Source organism: Tamandua tetradactyla, chromosome 12 (genome assembly GCF_023851605.1).
Source record: "Tamandua tetradactyla isolate mTamTet1 chromosome 12, mTamTet1.pri, whole genome shotgun sequence".
Lineage (NCBI taxonomy): Eukaryota > Metazoa > Chordata > Mammalia > Pilosa > Myrmecophagidae > Tamandua > Tamandua tetradactyla.
In genome coordinates, this window is record NC_135338.1 from 81,413,541 (window position 1) to 81,437,612 (window position 24,072).

Genomic DNA, 24,072 nt, shown 5'->3' on the forward strand with positions numbered 1-24,072 from the left:
CAAACCTCTTGGAACTGCTCACGTGGGCTTGGCTTGGAGTCTGAGGCCGTAGACCCCCTTTGGGGTCCTTGCCTGGTGCCCCGACACCCTGATGCCCCAAGAATCCTGGTAGACGCTGCCAACTTGGCAGCCCTAGGCGGATCTTTGGCCTCCTTTTGCAGAAGCAACAGATTTGTGGATTTGCTCTGGTGAGCTGGAAGGAAGAATTTTAAAATTCTCCTTGGCTTGAAGAACTTCAGCCGGGACCACCAGCATCAGTTCCCCAAACTGGATTTTTAAGCAAGTTCTGGGAAAAAAGGGCTCTATTATTTGCTGTGCACAGAAGCAAATTCACTGGGAACTTTCTGCTTGTGAATTTTCAAGTGCTTGTCTTTTTGGGTTCATTCTCAAATACTACTAACCAGTCTTACAAACCAGAGGCTGCCAGGTCAGAGTCTGAGGGGGCACCCTTCCCCAACCCCGAATGAGGGAGGAGAGGCTCACCTTTCCTTGTAGCAGACCCTCTCCCTCCAATTCACTGTTTATAAACCAGGTTAGAGACCCCCGTCACCACTACCTGAAGGCTCCAAAAGATAGTCAAAAGGATGCAGTGAAATACAGAAGTGATTTTAACATTAGGATATATGCTATTGTCTAGGAAGCAGAGTTTGCGGGTAGTATTTCATCATTTGAGAATGAAGAGACAGCAATTAAAAGAAATAGATGTGACATTTCCATTAAAAAACAATTGTTGCTTTCTAACAATTATCTTCTATCTCCCGAGGAGTAAAGAGTGTCATTTTTCTGGCAGCAGAGTTTGGGGGTTGGGAAGGGACTTTAACAATGAGGGGTGGAGGTGGGGTGGGGCAGGGGTCAAGGGCTGGGGTACAGGGGGTGGGTGCTGGGGTGCAGGGGGTAGACAGATGTCTAACATGCTTCAGATTCTGAGAGTCCGCCGGCATTGGTTTTGCCTAAGATTTTTTTTTTTAAGTTTTTGTTTCTGGTCCTAGAATGAAGAGTCTTTCTTTACATAAATCTATAATGTAGGACGTGAAAGCCCCTCTCCCCATTTAACCCCTGCAAAGACAACCATTAGCCAGCAGTTTGGTGTGTGCTCTTCCTGCGTTTCTCATCTAGAGGAATATTTCACTCACATTTTATACAAACGCATACATATTTATTATTATTTTTATTAATTAATTTATTTTTGCATGGTGGACACTGGGAATCGAAGCCAGGTCTCTGGCATGGCAGGTGTGAGCCACCGTCGCACCGCCCCATATTTATTATTTTATAATGCTTTTTCAACAAAATGGGGTTGTATTATAAATATGATTTGTCGCTAGATCCCCATTCAGCAGGGTATCTTGGACTTTGTTTCTTGTCGGTCTGGGCATTTCAACGTTATTCTTTCTAATATTTGCATAATATTTGCCTGTGTGCTTATTGGGGAACTTTCAGTTGCTCCAAATTCCCAGAATCACGGATAGTGCTGGAATGTAAGGTCTCGTACGTGATTCAATGTGAGAGGTACGGGGATGGTTTGTAGCCTAGACTCTTAGAATTGGACTCGCTGGGTCAGATGGTTTGGCATTCATAGTGTTGGTAGATGTTGTCAAATTGCTGTCTGCCAAGGTGCTTGACTGTTTTCCTTTCATGATGGTGTGTAGGGCAGCTGTCTCCCCTTTCCTCTCCAACAGAACCTTCTCTGGACCAGTCTTTGTGGTTTTACTCAATCTCATAGGCTAAAAAGTCCTAGCTTGTTGCATTTTGTATAGCTTATTTTATTTTGTATTTTAATGAATTATTTTTTTTTAAGAACATGCTTCTTTTCATATGTTCATGCTAATTTGAATTTCATCTTTTAATTTTCTTTTTGTATCCTTCCCTGTTTTACTATAGAGTTGTTCAGCTTGTCCCTGTTGATTCACAGGTGTTCTTAGTATAATAGGGTAATTTTAATTAATAATTAATAATTTATATTATTCAACATTATTAAATAATTATTAACCTTGCAGGTATTTTCTCCCAGATGTCTTTTGTCCTTTGACTTTGTTTAAAGGTGTCATTGGCAGCGCAAAATTTTGGAGTTTTTATGTTGTTAAATCTCTCAGTCTTTCCTTTTATACTGCCTGGCTTTTGTATCTTATTTAGAGAAAGAATTTCCCTACCCTAAGTGCTAAGTGTATGAAACATCATCTTGTATTTTCTCCTAATACATGACAGTTCAGATTGTTTTACATTTATATCTTTTATTCATTTGGGATTTATTTTTAGATATGGTGTGAAGTTGGGGATGTACTTTTTCCGGTATAATTTATTATAATCCATCTTTCTTCACTGATGTGAGAGGCCATGCTTGTTATATATATACACAATATATATATAGCTTTTGTTGTATATAGCTTTTTGTTATGCTTATTTAAAGGGCCATTACCTCTTCATTCTTCTCCTTTTTCCATTTTTTCCCCATAGCTTTCTCATATATTTCTTGACTGATAAACTGCAGAATGAACTGTTGAATTCACCGCTAAATCTGATTGAGATTGCTTTTATAGGTTTGTTTGTGGGAAAAGAGACATCTTCCTACAGTTATCTTCTCACCTGGATATTTTTATTTTTTTAAAAGGCTTTCGACATCCTTCACTCGTGTTTTAGGGCTTTGTTCATTTGAGCATTGTTTATTTCTTGTTGGATGTACTAGGAATTTCATAGCCCCTCTTGCTACTGTTAATGGGATTATCTCCCAGCGTCATTTTCCTGCTGATTATGGCTGCTGCACAGTCAAGCTGTGGGCTTCTAAATAGCTAGACTGTCCATTTCAGCTTCTCCATTAGTCTGAATAGTTTGTTAGTTCTTTCTCTTGGATTTTCTAATGCAGAATCATTGGCCAATGTTGACCTTTCCTTGCCAACATCAGCCTGTTGGTCTCTGGCTCATTGTTGTGTGTGTGTGTGTGTGTGTGGTCTCGATTAGTCCATGCTGTGGGCTCTTGTGGCCCACTGGGAATGACCCTTTGCTTCACAGTCAATGGGCCAACCCTTGAATTGGCCCAGCTGGGCTCAGCAGCCTGGAGTGAGGGGGAGACTGGGTGTCAGCAGAAGTAGGTTGTTTCCCTGTATGGTGTGGAGGGCTTGGGGAGGGGGTCCGTAGAGGGGCTTCTCCAGGTGCCAGGGGTGATCTGCCTGGGACCGCATGGGTGTCTCTCCGAGGTAACCTCCAGGTGGGGCCCTTGGCTATGGCTTGTTCTGCCACTGGACCTTGGAGATTGGCAGCAGCTCTGGCAGGGGGCTCAGAGGTGTCTGCTCCTTTTGCTGGGTAATGGTGGGGACCCTGCGGATGCACAGGTAGGTGGGGTGGAGAGTGTCGGATGCAGCCCTGGTCCTCGAAGCTCCCCTCTGCAGGAAGTGGGTCCAGGGCCCGCAAGTCAGTGACTGTGGTGGCCCCAGCAGGGGAGCACAGGGGCTGACCACACAGGCTGAGCAAAGACCCCGCCCCGACTCTGCCCAGGAGATGCTGCCTGTGGGCTGCAGACAGGTCTGAGGCCACCAGTTTCCCACCAGGACTCCATGGCCCAGAGAAGGCCCTGGGATCTGTGATGTGGGTCCCCCAGCTTACCCTCAGGAGGCGAGTCAGGGTGGGGCTGCGTGGGACGCCAGAATCCCCTCAGGTGGGCTATGTTTTCTCCTTCACTCTGGCCTTGGCGTTGGGGTGCCACACCGTCCCGAGGCTGCTAAACACCATGAGATCTTGGCACTTCCTGTGACGAGAGGGAGGGAGCTGCTGTGGCCAGTTTGGTTGCTGTATTATTTAGCTCATTTATTTTTTGTTTTGCATTGTTTTTCCCCATTTTAATGTAGATACTTTGCTTAGGGCTTATAGTGATCCATCCTTGTAGCTATTGTGTTTGGGATGATGTGCATTATTTTCTCATTTTGTGAGGTCAGCTGGTCACCTGGACGATCTCTGGAAGGTTGGACCTCGGGGATCAACAGTGTATTGAAGGCTCTGTTGGGCTGCTGGGCCCGTGGGGAGTGGAGCAGTAGGGTAATGCAGAGCGACCCCCATGCTGCCCTATGGTGGCCGGCTGTGGCCCAGGCCTGCGACTCCTGGGAAGAGTCATCCAGGTACAGGAAGACGAGAAATCTGACGGAGAGGAGAGGAAGCCCACCGTGGGGCAGTGCTGAGACCTGGGTGTGTTTTTAGGTGGTTTTGTTTTGTTTTTACCTGTGTTCCTTGTTCAGGCCCCATGCCCTCGTTCCTGGCCTCATTCACACCCAGCTTCTCCGCTCACAGAGGGAAGGTGCCTGGGGGAAGGAGGTTGAACCCCCTCCTGTCTCCACAACCTGTAAGCTTCAGTCATTCCCTCCGCTGGAGGTAAATCTAGGTTATAACAAACTGGAAGCGCAACCGGCACAAAAACCCGCTCTTTTGGGGATGCCTGGAATCTTCAGTTAGAGCCGTGACCAGGAGCAGGAGTAGAAAGTCCACTGTGGCCAGGCGGTGGCCCCCGGGATATGGGAAACCCTCACTGAGTATCTGCAGAATCGATGAGAAGTCCAGGTGCTAGGAGTGGCTGAGAGGGGATTCGAACCCCCTTCTCCCTTCTGTCTCCAGAGCCTGTGAGCTTAACCATGAAGTGACAGGGCCTTCCCGGCAGGAAATCACCTGCTTCAAATGTGGTGTTTGTATGAGTCAGTATGCCTGACTTTGGGAATTGGTTAAAAAGAGAAAGTTAACTATGGGTTTAGAGAAGTGAATACTGGATCGATCTGATAATCTCTTAAAGGGCTTCTCGGAGCTGCTTATTTTCAAATTAAATGTGAAATATATATAATACCTGAGCGCAGTTTCACTTAGATTAGGCATCACTAGAAGAGGGATGGGGGACAATGTGGTAGAACTAAAAGTTCTTTTTTTTTTTTTTTTTTTCCCCGCATGGGCAGGCACTGGGAATCGAACCCAGGTCTCCGGCATGGCAGGCGAGAACTCTGCCACTGAGCCACGGTGGCCCGCACAATGTGGTAGAAAGAGCGTTAGACAGAGAACAAACCGGGGTCCCCACCTTGCTGCCAAGCTGACTTCTGTGATTGGGGGGGGCGGGTGTTTGTCATGTGCTTCTTGGCCTCCAGTCCTCTGTCTGAGGGTCAAAGGGCTTTGGGTTCCCTCTGGTTCTAAAGTCTTTAACCCCATGAAAAAGAAAACTGAGTAGCTGCAGTCAACCTTTCAGCTGGTTTTCTTTGTCTCTGGGGTGCTTTTGTCCTGAGCGTGGGCTCCCCTGTCCCTGTGGTCTGTACCTTGCTGGGTACTTTCCAGGGGGAGCTGGTTTTCCCGACAGACCCTGGGTCCTGCAGAGAACAGGGTGTGTGATGTCTGGTACGAGGGTTTGGTGGGTCTCCATTACTTGAGAAGGGCCTATTTCCCAGGCTAGCTAGGTGTGAGTTCTGTATCCTTGCAGTCATTCCCTCCGGTTTGGGATGTGTTCTGGAATTTGTATTCTAAGTGATGAAAAAGGGATGGATTACTTTTCATGAGCCTGGAATTAGCTTGGAACCCGCATACCTCCATGGAGAGGTGGGAGGGATAAATCCCAGTAAGCCAACCACTGTGTCACTGTCAAGGTCATAAAAATAACTATGCATTGCTTGAAAGTGAGAAATCTAAAAAGTAACTTTTAGGATTCTCGTTGCAGCTTTATGGCAACTCTTTCTGTGGGAGTGTTTTAATATCTGCCCGTGTGCGTGCCTCATTTCCTGGGCATGATTGAGGAACAGCACCTTGATTTTCAATTTTAAACTCTTATCTCCTGATGGTCGGCTTTATACAGAGCAGAACGTCAGAAATGGGCTGCAATTAAGTGTTCCTAATGTGACAGACTTTATTTTGAATGAGCGGACCGTGACAGCATTTAACTGCTTTCGTAGGTCTTTGCTTTCCAGAGCCCGTTTTCTTTCATTTAATGGGAACCGCATAGCCAAAGCCTGCTTCGCTGTTGGGCCCTGATGGGTGACCCAGGCAGAGCTGGCCCATCTGTAAGAGCTTCCAATGGAACACTCCTTGGATGGTCTGGATACAGCCCACTGACTTGAGGGTTCAAGTGGATAGAGGGCCATGGCCACAAGTCTGACCTCAAGGGCTCTGCAGTTTGCATCTTGCTGTATTTGCTGAGGAGCATTTCCTATTCAGAGCAGAGTTGTTTTGAAGACGTACTTATGCAGGAGCCAGGCAGACCAACCATGAGTGGGCTTTGTGCTAGGGGGAGATGTTGGCTGTGGGATGAGACAGGTAGAAGAGGCCTAGCAGGAGTGGTCAGAGGACCAGACCCATGGCCTGTGGCTCTCTGCCCTGGGTTGATGTGCTCTGGGTTCTCCAGAAAGAGCCATAGGACTCAGGCTCTCCAGAAGATGAGAACTCATGTCATTGTCCCCCATAAAGACATGCTGAAGTCTTAAACTCTGGGACTTGTGTATATGACCTTATTTGCAAATAGCATGTTTGCAGATGGGCTCAAGTTAAAATGGGGTCATATTGGATTAGAATAAGCTCTAAACCCAGTGACCGGTGTCCTTATAAGAAGAGGAGGGAGCAGAAGAGGGCGGCCATGTGATGATGGAGACAGATTCTGGAGTGGTGCATCTATAAGCCAAGGAACATGAAGGATTACCAGCAAACATCAGAAGTCAGACACGGCCAGGAAGGCTTCTCCCCAACAGGTTTCAGAGGGAGCATGGGCCCTGCTGACTCCTCAGTTTTGGGCATTGTTCTAGTTTGCTAGCTGCTGGAATGCAATATACCAGAAATGGAATGGCTTTTAAAAAGGGGAATTTAAAAGTTGCTAGCTTGCAGTTCTAAGGCCGAAAAATTGTCCCAATTGAAACAAATCTATAGAAACGTCCAATCTAAGGCATCCAGAGAAAGATACCTTGGTCCAAGAAGTCTGGTGAAGTTCAGAGTTTCTCTCTCAAGTGAGAAGGCACATGGTGAACACAGTCAGGGCTTCTCTTTTGGCTGGAAGGGCACATGGCAAACACAGCATCATCTGCTAGCTTTCTCTCCTGGCCTCCTGTTTCATGAAGCTCCCCGGGAGGCATTTTCCTTCTTCTTTTCCAAAGGTCGCTGGCTGGTGGACTCTCTTGTGGCTATGTTGTTCTGCTCTGCCTGTTCTGAATCTCCCGCTTTCTCCAAGATGTTTCCTTTTATAGGATTCCAATAAACTAATCAAGACCCACCTAGAATGGGTGGAGACACATCTCTACCTAATCCAGTTTAACAACCATTCATAATTAAGTCACATCTCCAGGGAGATGATCTAATTAAAGTTTCAAACATACAGTACCAAATAGGGATTAGAAGAAACGGCTGCCTTTACAAAATGGGATTAGGATTAAAACATGGCTTTTCTAGGATACGTACCTCCTTTCAAACCAGCACAGATGTCTAACTTCCACAGCTGTAAGACGATAAGTATGTTGTTTTAGGCCAGCCAGTTTATGCATTAGTTTGTTATAGAGCCTTGCAGTGTGCATATTCTGGGATGTTATGCATTCCAGAACTGGAGAAATAACCACAAGATGGGTTCGGGGATTTGCTGGACCCCACCTGACCTGATGGACGTGAGCTTAAACTCCATTATCGCTTGATCTCCACCAACCCCTATGCTGACTGGTGGACCACAGTGACATTTTGGGTCTCCTGTAATTAGTGTCAGCTCAGAGCCACTGTCCAGTAATCCCTGAAAAGTCTGATTATTTCCTTTTCCCCTGTGAACGGTCACCCTGATAAAAGCCATGGGTCCCTTTGGAGAAGGCTGGGAGAAAGATCCAGTGTAAATTTTTTGCAGTGAAGCAGCGTCCTTCTTCAAAAGAATCCAGCCTCTTTGTCATTTAAGGGGTTCTGGGTCTATAAACTGTCCCAAGTCTGGGAATTATTTCCGGGACCTTGACTTTCTGTTTCGATGAACCCAGTTCTGTTAACTTGACCTAGAACTCCTCTGTTTGTGCAGATCTGGCATGCAGTAGGTGCTCATGACATGTTCGGTGAGTGTCCGAGTTGTTCAGTGAGGTATTTAAACCCCGTGTGCCAGCCCAGGAGAGCCCCCCTCGGTCATACAGTCTGCTTTTCCCCTCAGAGTTTAGGCCCAGGCTGTGGTTTTTCTATTTGAACCAATCCCAATGGGGCCTCCTGAGACCTCAGAAGAAAAGCTGGTTCTGACATATGCAGAGGGGAGCCCTTTCATTTCTACAATCTGTTAAAAAAATCTTCATGTTGTTAAAAAAATCCACTTTTCCGTTGATAAAAAGTGTCCTCTCATATGTTTGGGAATTGTACCTGCAGCCTCTCTGGGGTTCCCAGTGAGCTCAGAGCTGTAACCTGTTTCTATGGCTGGACCCCTGGGAGTTTTCGAAGCTACTGGCCAGGCGCCTTGCTGTGAACTGCTTGTACAGTAGAAGGGCAATTCTGCCTGCTTTTGATAACCCTTTGGGACCCTCTGAAATAAAAGAAGGCCGTGGGATATCTCCTCTGACTCAGATCTCATCTTCTTGTAGAGAATCGCCCTTTGTGCACTCAGCTACCAAAACCCATCCACTGTGATGGGCTGTTTTTTTTTTTTTTCTTGAACAAAACTTCTCTTTGGGTGGCCCCATGCTCATGTCTACTCTGGGACAGGAGGAAACGCTTTGGGAGAATGAACTGTCAGATGGCTGACATGCCCCTCTCTGTTTTCCAACATCAAGAACATTATGGAAGGAACCAGAGAAGCAAATAGGACTTAGTCTTGGCTCTTCCCAGCTCTTTACAGCCTCCCCAGCCTCTGGCAGAGCCTTGGATGGGGAGTGGACAGATCGCATAAATATTGCGCATTCCTTCATGGAACAGATACGCACCAAACTTCCACAGGCTTCCAGGTCTGGTGCTGAGCACAGAGGATGCAGAGGGGGCCAAGTACCAGATCCTACACTCCCTGCATGGGACCAGGTAATGCCAGCCTACATCCTGAGCTTTAAAGAGTTTAAATAAAGAAGTGTTTTCCTTGGAGAAGAGAGCCTTTGTTCATCCTGAAGGCTTGAATGGTCATGGGCCATCCAGAAGTCACTTCTCTATTCTCAGATCTGGGTGGAAGCTTCTCAGAAGGATGAGCTTTCTCTCTCCCGAGACTTTTCATGTAAGTGGAGACATCCATGGCAGGAGCTCTTGTGGACACGGTTCATTGCACGAGAGAGCCTGGGAAGCCCTGGCCTGCAAACCTCGACACTCACAAGAGGAGATCAATAAATAGCATCTGAAGTTGATGGGTCAAGAAATAGAAAGTATAAATAGCAACCAGAAGCATTGAAAGCAGAGGTGATTAAAAGGCTGGCCAGTCAGGTGGGAAAGTGTGGGTCAGGGAACATTACTTTTCATTTTAAGCCTTTTTGTAGCATTGACATGTGTTAGGCTGGATTAAAAGATGGTCTTTGCAGGAATGAATGAGAGTTGAACCTGTTACACACTTCTGGGCATCTGGTGAGGCTGGGATGGAGGTGTCTGTTCCCAGCTGGGGAAGGCAGTGATGACTGTATCAGGTATTAAAGACCACCCCAAGGGGGCTTAGTGGTTTGTGGGCTAATGAACAGGCACAATAATTTATGTGAACACTTGAATGGGCGTAATAAAAGAAAGTGCTGGCCCTTCAGGTGTGACTTGCACTTTAGCAGCAGCAGCAGCAGCAGCAGCAGCAGCAGAATGTCAGAGGAATCAGGATATGGGCATCGTTCACCCATGGAGGCACCTGGTGAAGGTGATGTCAACCAGAGCACCTGGGCTGTGCTGAAGCCTCCACATCGCACCCTCTGGCTTGGTTAGAACGCAGAACCTTGATAGCACCTGGTGGTTCCATATCTGCTCCCAACACTGTCCCATGGTACCATGATGTTTGCTTTCCTAGACTCCAGGAAGATGGATGGGATTCTAGTTTGCTAAAGCCGAAGAAATGCAACGTACCAGAAATGGGTTGACTTCTAACAATGGGGATTTATTGACTTACACACTTACAGTTCTCAGGCCAAGAAAATGGTCCAATTCAAGGCATCAACAGGATGATACCTTCTCCCTGAAGACTGGCTTCCGGCAATCCTCAGCTCTTCTGTCGCATGGCCAGGCGTATGGTGACATCTGCTGGTTTCTCTCTTCTCTCCCGGGTTTCATTGCTTCCAGCTTCTGGCTTCAGTGGCTTCTTCTCTGAGCTTCTCTGGGGCTTTTTTCTGTGTTTTAGCCTTTAATAAAGGACCTTAGTAAGAGGAATGAGACTCACCCTCAACTTAAGATCCTATTTATCAAAAGGTCCTACTTATAATGGGTCCACACCCATTGGATTAGGGAATGGATTAGCTTTAAGAACATGCGTTTCTGGGGGTACATACTGCTCCAAACCATCACAGATGCCTTCAAGAGCATCATCTTTGGAAACCTAGTTAGGTATGAGGTAATTGTTCTCTTTTTACTTTTCTTTTATATGCACATCTATTGAAATTTTAGGTTCATGTTAGGTCTGTCTAAGAGTGTGTTCGCTTGATAGTTTGCATTCTATCAAATGGTCTGTGTATTAAGTTATATTTAACATTTAAAAATACAGACATACCTTGGAAATATTGCAGGCTTCGTTCTTAACCACCATAATAAAGTGAATATTACAATAAAGCAGGTTACACAAATTTTTTGGTTTCTTGTTGCATATAGAAATTATGCTTACAATATTCAGTAGTCTATTAAAATAGACTAATTAAATATTAAAATAGACTAATTAAATACCTTAATTAAAATATGATGCAAAGACACAAAGTGAGTACCTGCTGCAGGAAAAACAATACCAATAAACTTGCTTGCAGCAGTTGCCACAAACCTTCAGTTGTAAAGAACACAATATTTGCAAAATGCAATAAAATGAGGTATGCTTGTGTTTGGAATTTTAAGGTTCATGAGTCTTGATTTTGGGGGAACATCCCAATTTCCTATAATTTTATTCCTTTCCAGAAAAGAGGATCAGTAAATGAATAATTTAGGTTTTCTGGTTTTTCAAGAAAAAATTTCTAATTATACATTTTAAACATTTTCTAGGCTTTCCGCTAAGAAGTACTGATCAGTTGTGTTAAAAAAACTGCATGTTATCTGGATAAAAGGGGATATATTAGAGTCTTATGTATTGCTTTTGTATTCATTTTGCAACTTAAGTTTGAAGTGATTTAAAACAAAAAGTTAAAAAAACACAGAAATTCCTAAGAATGTGTGATTTTAATTTTGAGTTTGTATAAACACCTTGGTCAAAAGAAGGTTCTTGATCAAGTCAATTCTGCATTTTTGTTCAGAGGCATGAGCTGCTGGGGAGGAGCACGTGACACAGATAAATTTGGTTCTGCTGGCTGCCTTCCCTTTTTTTTTTTTTTTTTTTATCCAGGGAGACCAAATCCCAGAATGAGGCAGCAACAGCCAGGTCCTGTCGAGAAGCAGGGACACAGCCACCAGCACTGAACCTTTTTTGTTTCTCCCTGAGCGAGCAAGATAGCCAAACCAGTGTCCACATTTGGGACCAGGGCCTCCTGTTCTCCCGGGACAGAATGGCTGTAGTTTGCTTCCTGGCCTGTTTGGAGGGGATTAGATGCCCAGACCTAGGGACTGCTGTTCTGGGCTCGGGGTTAGTGTTTAATTCAATGCACAACCCCCACCCCCTGCCCTAGTCTCACTTGCAATTCCACGGTTGTATTCACTTGTTCTGCCTGGAGCTGTGTAAGGATTTTTTTTTTTGGCTTTGTTTTTAATACCGCTGAACTGAAACACAGCTTGCTTGAACCATTCATTCAGAAATGTTTCATATTTAAAAAATGCAAAGTGTGGTTGCTGTGATTATCCCCAGGTCCATCCCCACACTGTTTTCTTGGGGACAGTCCCTACGGCTGTCCTGATCCCATATGTGAGTGCTTCTAATTCTAATCGGAAATGGCGCTGTTTGGTTGCAGATTATGGATTCACTTTAGCTTTAGCGTCGGAAGGATGGAAATAGATGCTTCCTCGTTATTACCATTCCAAGTAAAATAATGAGGTTGCATATCTGCAGCTAGCTGCTGAAGCCAAACGTCACTAGACTCATTTGGATTAGGGGGAAGTTGGAGCGTATATATATATTTTTAAGACATGTCAAGAGCATCATCTTTAGAAATCCTATAGTTACAACGTTTTTTTTTTCTTTTCATTTTTACTTACAGCTGTGTCTCTTTGAAAGTTTAGTTTCATATCAGTCCCCTCTCATAGTGTATTTGCTTGAGCCATTTGGAATTCTATTAAATGGGCTTGATTTAAATTATTTAAAATGATTTTTAAAGACCTGGAAGTATCTCTAGTATTCATATTTGGGTACCGGAGGCATGACTTAGCATCCATCCATTTTGTAATATGTAAGAGATGGGCTGTTTCAAGGATGGGCCAGGGAGGGAACTTTCTATTTCTGAGAATGCATTGTAGATTAGGAAGCACAGGTTATTCAAAGATTTGTCTTTTCGTGCTTTGAAATATACACTGCCGTCTGGTATTTTAGAATCTCTGAAGGGGCTGTTTAGGCTGCTACCTTCATCCAGGATTAAACCTTTTTTGATTGGGGAACCCCACCAAGCCCTTAGCAACTCCTCCAGAATGGAGACTTTGGCCCTAAGCAGAAGCCTGAGTTCAGCTGCAGGCCACTGACTTTGGGGAGAAATGGAAGGAAGAGTCTGGATGGCAGAATGGCGGGACCCCACGGCTCAGGCCTCTGGAGACTCATTCTGGAACCTTCCATAAGAGACTCTCCCTCTTAGTTTCTCTTCGGACCCATGAGCAGACTTGGCCTCATTTCTGCTTGGCTTTATCAGGCAACTATTGGGCAGTTCTCTCAGGCTGCAGGGGATGCCCAGGACCAGCCCTCTGCCCAAATGCCTTCTGATTTTTATCCTTTATTTCCCAGTCCTTTTATTTGAAGCTACCATCTGCTCTGTTCCCTCCTGGGGACCTCGCCTTTTGGGATTCAGTGACAGGCTACTGGACGGTGGGGCACAATTAGATCCCTCAAGGAAATGGAGGGTTTTATAAACATGTGTCATTCCTCCTTTCATGTGGAAGTCCTTGAGGAGAAACTTCAGAGGAAAGCTTTGTTTAAAAAGAAATCATTTTAGGTTTCCATTCTGTGTAGTCTGACGGTGACTTACTGGCTTTCTGACTATGTGAGAGTGCTTCCTAACAGAAGGGCTGGGAAACAGTTTCCTCTGGCACCTACAGACAGCAGCCTTCTCAAGCTCATCTCTGGAATGTTGCAGTTGAGAGGGGAGAGGAATGAGCAGCACCCGCCCCCCTCCCCATCCACTGGGGCTGGCAGTCGGTACCCAGGGCCTTTGCATGCGCCACCTTATTTTTTCAGAACTTGGCAAAGTGGCCCACTTCCAGCATGGTTTATGGGAGGATTTCATTTTTGTACCATTTTTGGAATGTAAGTCACTTTTAAACAGAGATCGGTCCATAAGAAAGTATTTTATATTTGACATTTTCCCCATAAAGGATTTGAAGGTTGGGATTTATTGGGCCATCTTGTGTTGGGGTTTCCTTTTAGAGCATCTTTGTTCTGTGGACCACCATGTGTGGTCTGTATTGTGGGATTAGATATTCTGCCAGGATTTCAGGAGGGGTGGCTGTTTTCAGTGGCTGCCCTTGTACACCTCACACAGGAACCCTCCTTCCTCCTGGTACCGCTGCTCTCCTCTTGGTGGAAACTGTCACCGCAGGACTCTTCTTTGAGCTTATCCTGTACTCCACCAGACCCCTAAAAAGATGAAAGGAAAAACTGTGTCCCCCATTCCCTGCACAGCACATTTGTGAGGAAGTAGGGATGCTTCCTGCTATCTCCATCTGGATTTTGTATGCTGTGTGTCCTGAGCTGCTAGTGGCCGGCCTTGCTCACTGTCCCCTGCAGCATGAGCAGGGCCTGTACCCTTGGCTGGGGCACTCCCTCTGTGAGCAGAGCTGGCCACTGCTGCGTGCCCCGGGCAGCTGGCCCCACCTGTCATCCAGAGCTCATACATGCAGCACATATGCACACACATGTGCTCATACACATGTACACGATGCCCCCATGGTCACATATACACATATATATCCATTGTGCGTAATACACACATGCATGCTCACACACATGCATCTGCATGCACACAATGCGCATACTAAAATATATGCACACACAAGCTTGCACACATGCCCCCAGGTGCAGATGCACCTGCATACAAATAGTGCACACATACACACATGCACAGAACACACACATGCATGTGCACACACATGCAGACATGTACACACATACGTACACACTCACTCCACGTGAACTACCCAGCACGTGAAATAGAAGTCTTTGGTTTCCCCCCAAGTTAATAATAAAGTCCCTAGTGCCTCCCCGTGTCCTGGCCCAGCACACCCCCGGCCCCTGAGGCCCTCCTCAACCTTGGCACCTCATTGCCTCCATCTCTGCAGCACCATCTCTCTCTGTGTTTCACTTTGCTCTGGGCCTTTCCTATGATGTGTGTGCATGTTTTGAGCATTTAGGAAGTTTGCATTTTGGCTCTAGCCATTACCTTCCTGGAAGAGACTTGGGGTCTTCTATTTTCCACTCAACAGTTCCTGACTCTGGGTGAGCCATTCTGCTGTGGGAAGCTCTGCCCCCTCCCCTCCCTATCTGCCTTGCCCCATTGCTCATTTTTCCTTAGTTCTTCCATTTCTCCAACTAGAATAGGAAGTGTAGGCTTTACTATAATGCAGCTGGGTAGTAAGTGCATTTTGGTAAAAGAATCAATCAATGCCTACATATTTAATAAGAAGTGGAAGTCCCTGCAACCTCGCACCCCTATTCTCAGTACCACTGGCAGGAGTTTGATGGAGGCCTCTCCAGGTCTGTCCACATACCTTCGTTCTTGTACTTGGACTTGTGAAATTGGATCTATTGTCTTGATAGTCTGATGTATATGTAACAGGCTCTATACATGTAACTTGTTCTAGTCAACTTGCTATTTTCACCATCAGTAGTCCTGTAAGATCTCTCTTCATCGGTGCACCCTGGTCTACCTCTCTCTCTTTTAATGCCTTTAGAGCATTCCAATGTGTGGACTCTGCCATAATTTATTTAAACAGTCTCCAATTTGTGGGCACTTAGGTTGCTTCTGGTGTTCTAAAAGATTGCTGCAGTGAAAATCCTCATAAGACACATTTCGTAGAGATACTTGTCCTCCTGGAAATGGAATTGTTGCATCAACGGATATATCTATTTAAATTTTTGATGGAGAGTGCTGAATTGCTTTTCTGAAAGGCTTTGTTGGGAGTCCCCCTAAAGGAATGCATTTGAAGAAATGGAAAACCAGCAAAAAACCACCAGTAACCAGGTAAAAAGAGGGTTACTCTCTTAGGCCATGAGCTGCGAGGTGTGGTACCCAATGACGACAACCAGGAGTCAGGCAAAGCCTGGCATGATTCCTGAGGTTTTCTTTGCTCTCCACTCCCCAGACAAGCAATACTGGGGGAACAAGATAAACGAGCAAAATCCTGACAATCCACACCAGCACTCCTCAATTTGGAGAGAAACGGACTGCCATGGTGTGGATTGGGAGGGCACCATCCTGGGGCCTGGGGGCCTTCATGTCCGTTGCACTGCATTCTGGGAGAATCCTTCCGCTCCATCTTCCCATTTCCCAAGGGCCCTTCCGTTTCATCCATTCTTCCAGTCAGCTCTTGGAATATCGATGACTGTGTTTTTGTTTTACCAGATCGCCAGTTGTTTCTTTGTCTTATTAGCTTAATCCTGTTTTAAGAAATGGGTGTCCTTTTGAATCTTTTGGGGGAGAGGCTGTTAATGTTCCTGATGGTGAAGTTGTTCTCCGCGCGCTGGCCCTTTCTGCTGTCTTTCCCCTGGGTTCGTCTCCCTTTATGCGGCACTGGGACCCCTCAGGGGTTGATGACTCTGGTTTGTGGGCACCTCTGGGGTTTGAGGTCATCCCTTCTCCTCCCTCTGCCTGACCCCCTTTGACCTTTCTTTGGATAGTGGAGCTATTTCCTGCGGCATGGAGAAGGGGTGGGGAGTTCTGCCGGGTGGGGGGTGCTGAGGTCTCTGGGGAGAGGCTCTTGCGTCTTGGTTCCCTCTCCCCAGCACTCCTCTCCTCCCTGGTTGACACACCCACCCTCACCGCTTTTGTCTGCTTAGCCAAGTTCACCTGCCCCCTGCTTCACCAGGTGGCATGGAGGGCCCCGTTGACTTAGTGGCCCCCAAACCAGCCCCCCCCACCTGTAAGTCTGGATGTAGTAACAATAGCAGCCAACACTGGCTGAGCACGTATGAGATGCCAGGCTCCATGCTAAGAGCCTTCCCCACACAGGCTGGCTCCTTTATGCATCATGCTACCGCACGCGGTGGAACATGATTGTTTACATTCTGTGTGTGAAGAAGTAAGGCCCAGAGAGGTTAAGAAGTGTGCCCAGTGTCACAGAAGCAGTCAGTGGCAGCACTGCGACCCAAACCCCGTCTTTGTTTTGCAATGGCCGTCTGGCCAGCTGGCACATAATCCTCAGAAGAAGGCCAGAGCCCTTTACCGAGAAGAGAAGCATGAAACAGCCCTGATATTCCCAGGCCCCTCCACTCACATGTCCCACACAAGCAGCTCTGGTCATCAGCAGAGGGAGTGACTCCGCATGGGGCAGGTAAAGCAAGATGGTCTCCTCCACCTGAGAGGAATCAGCTGTGCTCCCCATCACCGGTTTCCCTCCTCATTCCCTCTGAAATCCGTCTTGATTGCCTTGGAAAGTTCTGGAAAGGTATAGCATTTCACAGGAGCAGACTCCATGAGAGAGGGTGGGTGTGTGGGATGGGCAAGAGTGCTGTAGGATGAGTCACTGGTGGCTTGAATGGGGGGTGAGAGGGAAGGAGAAAGTCAAGGCCCTGTCCCGGTTGGGTGATGCATTGGCATCAGCTGGGATGGGACCGCTGTGGGTGGAACTGGACCTTGCCAGGACTAGCTTGGCTCAGGTTTGGCCGAGTTGGAGGTGCCTATTGGACATGTATGTGGAGGTGGGCGGCCAGGCATGGGCTTCCAGAAAGATCTCTGCTGGGAGAGAACCTCTTGGGAACTGCCAGCCTAGAGACGGGTCCTCACCCAAGGCCTTGCCAGTCCCCCATGACAGCTGTGAACTGTCGCAGTCATAACTGAATTGAAAAGAGTGTAAAGAGTTTGGAACTTGAAGATGATTTTACGAGCTGGTCCCATTTATCTCTCCCTTTCTCTCGTTCTGTGGTTTTTGGGTGTTTCCTGTTTCTTTGTCTGGTCTCAGCTCTTCCCCCTGGCAGTCAGGGCCAACTGGTTGGAGGAAACACAGTGGTTTGGGGGCTTAGTGCACACTTCTGTTTTTTTCTTATCTGGGGAGTCAGCTGGCCGAATTCCCCTCAAATTCATATCTATCGGATTTAGAAAGCATCATGTAGTATGTAAAACTTTAGTCTACTTGGAGAATTTTTACATAATTAAGGGTGTTTCCAGCATTTCATGTCTCTCAGACTATTTTGAGGTAGTTTTTGGAATAGTTTTGTTTGGTTTAAAGCAAAATCATACCATTCTCAGAGGTTGGCAGAGTAGAAAAATATGCTCACCCATGTTGCATCACCCTATCCTACATTGAAGGCTGCAAATGCTTCACCCCAGATAGTTCCTGACGCCCAGTGCAGGCGCATGTGGAGGCAGACCTGCAGGCAGGGCAGGGGAGAGCTGTCGGATGTGGCCGCCCAGGATGGGGTCCTCCTTGCACCTCCAAGTCACGCTGTGACCTTGAGCTTGTGAACTTCTCCTTCCCGGGCCTCCTTCCGCCTCATAAGGCAGGATGAGACTGGAATTCCCTCAGGGTGTCATATGGCAGCGTGCTCACAGAGCTTGGGGCTCAGTAACTAGCAGCTTTTCTTCCCATCTGGCAGATTGCCTAGAGTCAGTCCTGTAGCTAGAACCTTCCAGAACAAGGGCTCCCATCTGAAGATGACCCTCCGCCGGAGGTCCGGGGGGTGGGTTTGGCCTCTCCCTCTGTCCCCAAATCCATTATGTGCCTCTGCTGGGCCGGGTTTGCTTCATTCCCTCCCCAACACCATTTTCTGAGGCCCACAGGAGTTGACATGTTCCACAGTCAAGTTTTCAGTGCTTTTGACAGCTGATCCTGATTCTTTTATCCCCAAGCACTTGACCCTGTGGCCCTGTTGTCCTCAGAGCCAGTGCAGAGTTCCCGGAGGTCTGTTGTCAAACCCACCATGCTGCTGGGGGTGACCGAAGGCCCCTAAGTAAGTAAATTGCAGGGAGAATGTTCTCAGAACGCCTTTTGACTCCAGGGACAATTCATTTGGAAAGGAGAGGGGGCACTTTCAAAGGAGTTTTGTCAAAGCAAATGGCTCCTGCTTGGCCTTCCTCTTGTATCATTGGCTTTTGGTCTGTGGATGCGAGCTCTGGTGTCTGGGGCTGGGCCTTGGGGAAGTGGCCCTCTTAGGCTTTCCCTGCCTAGAGCTGGGTGTTGTTTCCCAAGGGCCCTCTCCACCCATCTGCCCCCCAGCTCTTGCCCAAGGTGGTCTTGCTCCAGACTCGGTCCTCTGAAGTGAGAGAGCATCCCTTTGCCCTCCCAGCTCTCAGGCTAGGGTGAGCTTGTTTCCCTGTAGAACCTGCTTTCTCACCTGCCCTGGGTGAGGGCACCAGCTTCGCAGGTGGCCGTGGGCACCAGGGGAGATGTGGACTCTACTCATGCATGTCTCCTGCTTCTGCCCTCCCTGAAAAAGTAGGAAATGTGGCTCCTCTCCCTAAGGGTTCTTTTGAATATGATCTGTCATGATGGGGATGGTGCCCTGTTGGGGGTTTGGCTCCAGAACCTGTAACTGAGCGGAAGGATGTGTCCCCGTGGGCTTCCGTGGGGTTACTCCTTTGATTACAGAGAAAGCACGAATTCTTCTTTCAGGAAAGTGATGGTGAAACTTAACAGCTTTTTACATTTTACAAAGCGTTGCTCAGAAGGTGTCTGGCGTATACTTGCATTGGCTCAGGGAAGAGAATTCTGGAAGAGTATTGAGGCAAGAGCCATTCGCTATGCTGCATGCTGAATTCTCTTTCCTCTCGTTATTTTGTTTGAGATGTGGGCAGCTTTCCAGGTTTTCAGAGGCGCTTTGCACATTTCGCATTGCACTTTGTCTCACGGCAGCTCATGTTGGAGAGGCTGCTGTCGACGGTCACCATGTGTGTGTATTTGCCCTCCCTGGGGTCAGTTGCAGGCATGTGGGTTCAGGTCAATCTGTCCGTCTCCCAGCAGAGCTGCAGGATTTGCTGCATCCCACGTTATGGAGATAGGGTATTCCGTGATTTGCCCACATTCCCGGCATTTACAGCAGGCAGCCTGGCTCCTAGGGCTCCTACATGGGGCACAGAAGGTGCTGACACCTGGGATATTGCTGAGAGGTGGTCTGGGCTGCAGACCACTGAGTAAAATGAGTTCACACCTCCCTGAGACATGGCCAAGGTGCCTGGGATGTGGGATTCTGCAGGTGCCCTGGCTTAGCACCAGCTGGATGCAGGCTGGGCCTCAGCGCTCATTGGTTCTGGGGCTCCATGGAGCATTCTTTCAAGCTTCATTTTGATGGGACCATAGCACCAAAGGCGGGTTTCCCTGTTCTCCCTCAGGACAGGGTGGCCGTCAGTGTGTGATTTGGAGGGCAGCACCAAGTGCCCTGTGGATGGGGCAGAGCTCCTTGGCTCATGGGGGTGCTTGGCTGGGGTCTGTGCCTTCCCAGTATCTCCTGGGTAGAACATGCAGATTCATGCATCCATTTCCTGAGTGTTTATTGAGTATTGATCCAAATTCTCTGCTCTCTTAGAGCTTTCTTTCTGGTGAGGGGAGGCGGGCAATAACCAAGATAAAGGCATATATCGTATGTTACCTGGTGCCAAGTGCTATGGAGGAAAACAAAGCAGGAGCGGAGGCTGGGCAGTGGGGGTGCTATGGTGGTCACGGAGGGTGGCATGGGTGGAGAGGAGCCATGTGGGTGTCTGCAGAGCAGCCAGTGCAAAGGCCCTGAGGCTGAATCTGCCTGAGGTGTTTTGAAGGAGACCAAGGAGGCCATGTGGCTGGAAGGGAGGGAGTGAGGGCCAAGTGTTAGCAGGAGAGGTGGAATGGGAGTGCAGGAGGCACAGAACCTTAGAAACCATGAGAAAGTCCTACTGTTTGGAAAGAATCATTTGGACTGGTCTATTGAGCTAGACTGGAGGGGCCAGGAGTGACTGCTGCCAACCTGGGGATGATGATGGAGGCTAGAATAGGGGAACTGGCAGGGAGTAGGGAGCAATGCAGGGGTCTTGGCAGATTGTCGATGGATGTTGGGGTGAGGAAGGGGCAGTGATCCAGGATGTCTCTGAGGCTTTGGCCTGAGTGATGCAAAGGACAGAGTAGCTGTCACCTGGGATGTTGGCTTTGTGACCAGATGGAAGATGGCCCTCCAAGCTCCGGGGGGTTGGCGGACTCACGTTGGGCTTCCCAGGGGAACTCTCCGCAGCGTCAGATTTACCAGCTCTCGGGAGATCGGGAAGCACTAGGGGCTTTGGGAATCTGACTTACAGTGTTGGAGAGCCCTCTGGGGCACAGTGGGTCACCTCCCTGAGGCTGGCGAGGAGGATGCCATTGCTGTGGCTGCCTCTTGGGCTGCCTGGAGGTCCACTGTGGCCTGGACAGAGCAGCCAGTCGGGGCCTTCTGGGGTGCACACCTGGGCCTTGGTTCCTCTGTCTGTGCATTCTCATTTCTGACTTCCCCAGGCCTGGATTTAATTTTATTTTTTGCTGGAATAGTAGAGTATGTGTTTTCCCTGGAAGCCATCTCAGATGATTTAGGGACCAGGTTGGGGAAAGACCTTGCCGAGCCAACTGGCGAGGGTAGGAGATGGAGTTTCCCACGAACCACGAGAAGGTGTAAGTGAAGGCAGGCCATGCACATGGTGGCCCACTTGCAAGTGGAGGCGCCTACTCTCAGCAGGAAAGGACCCTGCCCTTTAAAGGTCCTACCCTGTGAGCCCTGATGCCCAAGGGTGTGCCACTTTCCTCAGGTCTCGGGGCCCAGGGCGTATTGCTGCTAGCACAGGTTTTGCCCAGTGGACCGGGTTGCCTGGTCCAGCCCAGGACCAGCTCATCTGTTCCCAGCTCTATGTCTGCAGCCCTGTTCTGAGAGAAACAGCAGGCGGCAGGGGCCACGGCGAGCCCAATACTGGGTCTGTGAGGGCTGCTGGTTTAGTGCCACCCACGTTCTCGGGGAGAAAACAGCCTCTGGTGCACATCTGGGTGCCTTGTTCTCTATGCTGGTATGTGCTCACGATCGCCCTACTTTGTAAAGGGTTTGCTTGGAATATTTTGTAGAACTTTCTCCCCATGTGTGGCACACACTATTTTAAGATGAATAACCCAGATTGCACCAAGCTCTGTATCTCATGCAGTCTTTTTGCTACTTTGAGAAAACAGGTTGCAAACAAAACCTCGATGGATATGTTTCTTTTCCTGTTCGAGCAATCAAACCTGAAATATTAATGGCACAAGGTTCCGGTATCTTCTTCCAAAAGGGCTTGAGAAATACAGCCCTCACTAGTTATCTGTACTTATTGACCTTTGGGAATAAGCATGAGGGTTCACCTTGAAAATCTGGGATGAATTGCAATGAACTTGACTCTTTGGCTGCACTGCTTTGAGGAACTTGGAGCTCTGATCCTGTTTTTGAGTAGCCACTGGGGCAGGGAGCTGCTATCTCCTTTATTTTTGGTTGCTTATATTTTTATTATTTTTTCTTAAACTTTTAATTTTGAAATAATTCTAAACTCACAGGAAGGACAGTTGCAGAAATAATACAAACCCCATACAGAGAACTCCAACATACCCCTCACCCAGATACCCAGATCCACAGATTTTAACACGTTGCCCTGTTTGCTATGTAATTCTACCTACCCATCTACCTTTCTGCTTATTTTCTAAACATTTGAGAGTAGTTTGTATACATCATGTATATATGAATACATGGTACTCCCATGTACATTTCCTAAGAACAAGGATATTCACTTATCTAAATCCAGTTCTCAAATACAGGAATATTAACATTAATATAAAGCTTGGTTTGCATTCCAATGTTTTCCCTATGTCCCAATGATGTCCTTTTGGGCTTTTTCTCCTCCATTATTAGAATCAGTCCAACTTCAGGTATTGCATTTAATTGTCTTTGTCTCTTTAGTTGTACTTTCTTTCTCTTTTGAAATCGCAGAAACATTTACAACCTGAACTTCCTCATCTCCACCTGTCCCGAGCTTTCAGGAGGAGCGCCTTTATTTCAGTGTGTGGTTTGTCATTCAGGTGTCTGTGTGTTTATAAATGAGCCGTTTGCTTCCGCAGCCCCTGATACCCTGCTCGTGCTCTCCTTCCATACAGGATCCTGGATATCTAACTGTGGCGGATTGTCGTGTTGGTGAAGCGACGGCCGAAGCCTGGTCCTTCCCTCCCCCCTGGAGATCTGTGTGAGTAGGGGCTCCTGCCTGGTGTGCCTCCTGTGGACAGAGCTCAGCCGAGGTTCTAAACGGCAGCTGACCTGGCTCTGACGAAAGCTTAACCGCGACTATGTGAAATTTGTTCGTAGTTTTTGCAAATGACATTTATCTTGAGGAGAAAGACCGGAAAGGAGTAGAGGCCATTCCTGGAGGAGAAAATGATATAGTGAGGAGACTGTGTACAATTTTCCTCTAAGTCCCCCAAACCCAGCAATTCCGTCCTTCTTGCTGCACGGAGGGCTTCTCGTCTCCTGTTGGCATCCAGCAATAGGTTCTCTGCCAAAAGTGTGGGAGGCAGGGGCCAGCAGGGATATGTAGGGTCTCCACCCCATGCTGGTACTAGCAGTTCCTACGTCATTAAACAGCCCCCACCCCGGCCACTCGAGGTTGACCCCGGGCTGCTTAATCAAACACCATGCAAGGGTTTCGTGTCATCAGTGGGGATTGATTGGCTCACAGTTCCCAGGTTAGGAAAATGTCTAGGTCGGGGCATCCTCAAGGTGACGCTTTCTCCCCGAAGGTGGTGGCGCTCTGGGGCTTGGCTGCTGGCCACTCTTGGTTCTGAGCTCCTCACGCAGCAGTGCACGTAGCAGCCTCTCCTGGCCTCTGTCTTCTCACCCAGGTTCTGTTGATGCTCAACTGCTGGCTGCTCCCTCTGTGGCTCTCTCTCTCTGTCTGAATTTCATTCTGATTATAAAGGACTCCAGTGATAGGATTGAGACCCATCCTGATGGAACTGGGCCACAGCTTAATTGCAGTCACCTCATCAAAAGGTCCCACTTACTATGGGTTCACCCCACAGCAATGGATCAGGTTTAAGAATGTGTCTTTCTGGAGTGCACACAGCTCCACATCACCGCAGCCAGTGGGGGAGTGAGGTCCTCCTCAGGGGTGGTGGGTGGGGTGGGGTGGCTGAGACTTCGGGGTCCACTGCTGAATGCCCCCACAGTGGTGTGGGCAGGGCCAGGTGGTCCGTGTCTGAGGCTCTGGGCCTGAGGTCTGCTGTAAGGCTGTGTCTCCTTGGGGGTGTCACCTGCTGGGTGACCAGGGGTGTCAAGTCACCCGAACGGCCCAGCCTCTGCTGCAGAGGTGGCAGCAGCATCGACAGCCCGCGACTGATCATGCACGCACCATGGCCCTGGTGGAAACCCTGAGCTCCGTGCCAGGGAGGGCCACAGCTGAGGTCACAGCCCAGGCTGTCCCCAAGCGCGGTTTGGCCCTGCTCCAGCTCTGTCTGCCACACGCCCACCTGCACAGACCCACTGGGCTCCCGCTGAACTTGCTCCCCTCCGCTTCCCCACCGGCCCGTCCCTTACCCAGGCCGTCCACGCACCCCCAACCTGCTCAGTGCCAGCCTGCTTCACGCTGTCTTTCCAGAAACGTCCAGACCCACCCCGGCCCATCCTCCCTCAGCCCTCAACCTTCTGGCGTTTCTCAAAGTTGTGAAAGTAGCACAACCACCATGTAGCCCACCCACCCCTCT

The 24,072-nt window shown here is 48.1% G+C and overlaps 1 protein-coding gene across 1 annotated transcript in view; it reads left to right on the plus strand.

The window, feature by feature from the left end:
- The first annotated feature begins 22,413 nt into the window (after positions 1 to 22,413).
- Positions 22,414 to 24,072, plus strand: part of APBA2 (amyloid beta precursor protein binding family A member 2) — a 222,297-nt gene continuing 220,638 nt past the window's right edge. The window contains exon 1 of the mRNA XM_077122377.1: positions 22,414 to 22,559. The gene's annotated coding sequence lies outside the window, so the exon portion shown is untranslated. The remainder of the gene's footprint in view (positions 22,560 to 24,072) is intronic.